The following is a 5,317-nucleotide window of genomic DNA, read 5'->3' on the forward strand; positions in this document are numbered from 1 at the left end:
CAATGATAAAGAAGTAAGAAAGCATGGAGGACATATAGAAGGAGGATGGTAAATAACATAGTTTTGCCAAAGTAGAGTGATAAAGGAGATCATATGAGATATGATGTGATGCATGTAATATGTATGGGATTGCCTGTTATCTAGGGGAGGGAGTAAAGGGAGGGAGGGGAAAATTTGGAAAAAAAAATACAAGGGATAATGTTATAAAAAAAATTACTCACACATATGTACTGTCAAAAATTATAATTATAAAATTAATTAAAAAAAAAAGAGAGATGATGTGATGAGATGAGACAACTTCAGGTGAGAGTTTGACTTTCAGTGGACTTTAGGGAGCAATGGAATGGAATTGTTCTTTGTGTCATACCTACCTAGCATGATATTTAATGAAAAGTGCTTTTTTGATTTCCTTGTTTGTTACCCCAACCTATGATTTAATTAGTGTAAGGAAATCCTGGTGAGGAAATTTTCTTGTTTAGTGAAAATTGATAAAGGAGCAGCTTGGTTGCATAGTGGATACATAGAGTCAGGAAAGCCTGAATTTGAATCCTGTCTCAGACACTTAAAAGCAGTATAATCTTATACTTATCTTCTGCCTCAGCTTTCTCAACTATAAGAAGATAGTTATAGCACCCATCTCCCAGGGTTTTTGTGAGGTTAAAATGAAACAATTTTGTAAAACATTTTGCAAATCTTAAAGCATTACAAATGACATAAATTAAGCTGTTGTCCTTGTTACTTTTGTTAACAACTACTTTTCATTTTATAGCAGTTAGGAAGATGCCTGAGGACAATGAATGAGGAGTTAAATGATTTGCCCATATAGCCAATACATGTCAGAGCCAAGTCTCCTTGACTTCAAGGCCACTCTCTCATGCTCTACCTCTAAATAGGCATTTAATATTTAACTTAATCTACATCTAACAAATGAGGAAAACAAGAGAAAAATGGGGAATGATTTTGAGTTTTGGGGAAAAAAGTTGTAGAAGTTCCTCTTAATTTTCTTAATACAGTAGGAAGATGGATGAACTATTTTAAGTGTTTGAGTAGTGAAGATGTAATTGGGAGGATTGAAGAAAAAAGGAATGATTAAGGATAAGTGGTATGGGAAATCATAAGGCCATACTAATTTAAATCTGAATCAGCTCTAAATACAGGCCACAACCCTAAAATGGGATTTGTTTGAAAGGAAGACCATATATAGGCACACATTAAAAATTAATTACACATAATTACCACATTAAAGAAAAAAAAAAACATCGACCTATTTAGGAAAAACCAGTCTCAGCTATGTACAAATGTGATCCATTATCAGAATAAAGAGAACCCACAAAAGAATGTTTCCCTTTACTTTACTAAATCTAGAATAGCAAAGAAACATGGAAATTTGAGTTTTCCTTGGCTGAGAGCAGAAGATCATAAATGTGGATAACTCTAACTTGCCCTCTCTTCTCCCTTTCCTCATGCTCTGGCTCTGTTTTTAGGGAAGCCATAAATTTATTTGCAAATTTTAGAAACCCAATTGAATATACTATGTCTGCTTTCCTTTTTCCTTTTCCCTTTCTTTTCTCCTCCATAGAGTTACCCATTGAGCCATAAGTACAAGCTCCAATATAATAGTAATTATGATAGCTATAATAATATCTGTCACTTACATAGCACTTTTTTCTATCACAAAATTTTATTATGTTTAGATATTATAAAAAAACAAAGGATAAAATCCATCCCTTTAAATTACACAGTGCAAAATGAAAGCACTTCATTGTTTCAAAAGTACAAAATCAAGAAAAATGCATAAGCACAATAAATGTACTAAAATTATTTTAAATAATAATTCCTGATATATTGCATTTAGATGATATATAAATCAAGTTATAAAAAATAGAGGGAAGAAATCAGTTTTTTATTTCAACTTTAACTATAAATAAATGAGGAATTTTGTTCTGGAACCTTTTGTAATTTCCTCAACATCTATATCTTCTGTTCTTTGCCTTTTGGAGAAAACATAGCATTGTAAGGCTGCCAACTTTTGAGACATGGACAAGGATTGAACTCTTCCTTAATATACCCTCTGTCCACACAAGTTTAAGTTAAAGGAAACACAACTTCCCAGAAATTTTAAGGTGTGTTAGGAGGAAATTTTGAATTCAGAAATAGTGCCTTGAATAGCAGGCTAGTTTCTTTTCCTTTTCTTCTTTTGGAATATCTGCAAAATAAATTTTGCATTCTTTACATGTATGTCCAAATAATTTTCTCTGATCTTCCTTTTTTTGTACCACCTTAATGTGAGGGAAATTTTGTAAGTGGTTTTTTTTTCCATCATCTTTAAAATAAGGCTCTACAAATGTTTTTTGCTTGACTTTATCAGGTATATCTTCATGACTGTTTAGTTTCTTTGCAGCAACTGATAATTCTTCATATTCTACTTGGAGATTTTCTTCTGGTTCACACAGTGAACTGTATATCAAATAGGATTCTTGTTCTTCATGTGTTGTCTAATTAAACAATTCTGATAAGCTATCATTCACTTTTCTTTCTCTTTGGACTTTTCCTTCTGTTCCCGCTTCTTGATTTTTAAAAGAACAGTTTCACTAATCAATGTACAATCCATGTCCATAGTCTTGTCTCCTAATCTTAATTGACTACCATACATTGTATCTATTACAGTAATATCCATTTTATATTGACAAAGATCTGCTGCTGGATCTATGCTCCAGTGGGTATTTTCTAAGGATGATTTATCTTGATTATCTTGTAGAGCTTGTGCTTTACAAGGATTTAACTGAAGAACTAAAGCAAGTTCACAATCTCCATGCCCCATCCTGTAATATTCTCTCTAAAATGTAATGTTTTCTTGTTGGGTTTTCTTGGGGTCTCTGGGAGCAGCCTTCATTTCAGTTCAATAATCACCATAAGTGCAGCCAGGTGTTAAAGTCTAAATTCTTTATTGTCTCCTTCAAAGTCCTATCTCCTTCACTTGGGGCTCAGCTAGTTTTCTGGGGGCCTTCCAGAGTCTTGGTTTCAGTGGAGAAGTAAAGGAGGAGAGCTGCCACCAAGGCGGTGTGAAATGAGATGAATCTTTCTAAGTCCAAGGGTTTGTTCTCCAGCTTTCAGCCTCCAGCCTTCTGTCTGCTTGTCTCTCTGAATCTCTGAATCTCCCTGGCTGAGGCTTCTAACTTATATGCTATATGCTGAGTATAAACCAATCATTATATCACTAGGAAACCATTATTTGTTGTAGGATTAAATCAATGCTAAACTAGATTTAACCACTGTCTCCTCAATTCCACTTAGTTAGTACTTGTTTCAAGTTCTGGCCCATAACATCTCCTTGTAAGATTAAATCAATCATACTGAATCATGCTATGTTAGATAACTATTGTCTCCATCAATTCCACTGACTTAGTACTTTTTAAGAATCCTTTGTTTCAAGTTCAGAGTTCTGGACCACAATACCATCCTGCCTTTCATTTTTATTGGCTCATAACCACCAGTAACCTCATTTCCTTGGCTTTTTTCTTGTCCATGGATAGTTGAAAATCGATCAAATAGATCCAGAAATTTATCTATTACAATCTCTCCATTGACAGAATGATGAATATCCCCTGGAAAAGGAAAAGCATTTTCTTAATCAAAAGAAGTTTGGGGGCAATGTTCACTTTCTTCTTCAGTCTTATTCCTTTTGGTTCCTCTGCCTCCCAGTGGTTTCAATGGCACAAAAGATCATTTTTTTTCCAGTAGTTTCATCTTTTAGATTATCAATCTCAATCTGTATATTTATTGATTCACTTATATTCTTTCTCACAAGCATTTGCTTAATGGAAGAAGAATGTTCAATGACAGTGTTTGGTTCAGAACCAAAATTAAGGCATGTAACAAGGCTGAGTATCTTCAGATTTTGATCTAATTTTCTGTGATCTAACATTAAAAATAATGCTTCTAGAATTTGTTTTGAGATGGGGCTTTTCCCCAGCCTCTAAAGAGAAGGGGACAAGCTTGTATTCAAGCCAAAACCATTTTTCACATTATAAACAGCCTTCCTAACAGGAGAAGATGCCCAAGCAGCCCAGTCAACTTCTGCTGGAATTCTTGGAAAAGAATCTGAAAATCTCAAACCATCTTTGTTATTTTATTTTTTTAATTTTTTTTTTTTTGTGTGTGTGGATTCCTGAAAGGAGTGTTTCTTTGGTTTTACTTTCTGTTGATGGTGCAGTTCTTCACTGAGAGGATTCTAAGCACTTTGTGAGTCAGATTCTTTTTGGACACCAAGTCCAAGTGTTTTAGTAACAACTGCAGCTAAGGTAAAAGATGATTTCTCAATGGGATAACTGTTGGTATCTTGGTCATAGTGTTTGATTACAAGTATCTGCTACAAGAATTTCACTTTCATAGTAGTTTTGCTGTACTTGAGTCAAAAACTTTAGATTTTTTTTTTTTTTTTTTTTTTTTTTTTGCTAATTCATTTGTACATAGAGGTTGCTCCAAATCAGTATGTCTTTGCTCTACATATCAGACATGTAGGTTCTCCTTCTTTGTTCTTAGTCGATTAAGTCCAGGAAATGAAAAAAGTCAATATAGGAGAATCAGGGATAACTTCTTCCTCAGGTTCTACAGCTTTATGCTGTTTCTTCTCAGTTTTCTTTCAAGGTTGTGCTGAAAGTTTTGTTTTGTTTTGTTTTGTTTTTTTGGTAAGGCATTCTTATCATTCATAAGTTCAGTGATAAGTTTAAGATTTTGTTGTTGGATATTTTCAAACTCCCGTTGTTTTTTTCCTCATGTGTTCTTGAGTCACTGCACAACAGTCACATAACCCTGTTCTTAACGGATCTCCCAAAACTTTAATAGTGTTATTAAGGACTTTCTGTTGCTCTCTCAATTGTTGGTCTTTTTTTGGGGGGGAAAATTCTTCCAATCTTTGTGCATCTAAAATCCATTCTTTTTCCAGCTTGGTTACTTTGATCTGTAAGGCTTGTAGTTCCTTGTCATGACATTCATTAAGTTTTGTCCAGAGGTCTAAAATCATTGCCAGTTTCTGCAGAATTGGGAACTACCACAACTACTTGCAGGAACATTCATCTTGCTTTCTTTGGTCCCAATCTTCTGCTTATTTGATGTTCTCTCCTCACCTAGCTGTTACATCATATAGGTATGAAGTTGTTTCCCATCGGGAGGTCTTGGGAGGGTGAGGGAGGGCAAGGCGGGGAAGACCTCTCACAACCCAACCGGAAGTGGAGGGAATTTTGAGAAAGAGGGACCAAAGCGCCACGGACACCCGAGGCAAGCGTACTTCACACCAAGATCTCTGGACGCCTGCCGA

At 34.8% G+C, this 5,317-nt stretch overlaps 2 pseudogenes; both read right to left on the reverse strand.

Moving 5' to 3' along the window:
• Positions 1-1,964: 1,964 nt before the first annotated feature.
• LOC141551142 (DNA endonuclease RBBP8 pseudogene) lies at positions 1,965-2,821 on the reverse strand (annotated as a pseudogene).
• A 351-nt stretch (positions 2,822-3,172) lies between these two features.
• Positions 3,173-5,076, reverse strand: LOC141551148 (DNA endonuclease RBBP8 pseudogene; annotated as a pseudogene).
• Positions 5,077-5,317: the final 241 nt, after the last annotated feature.

This window comes from Sminthopsis crassicaudata, chromosome 1 (genome assembly GCF_048593235.1).
Source record: "Sminthopsis crassicaudata isolate SCR6 chromosome 1, ASM4859323v1, whole genome shotgun sequence".
Classification (NCBI taxonomy): Eukaryota; Metazoa; Chordata; class Mammalia; order Dasyuromorphia; family Dasyuridae; genus Sminthopsis; species Sminthopsis crassicaudata.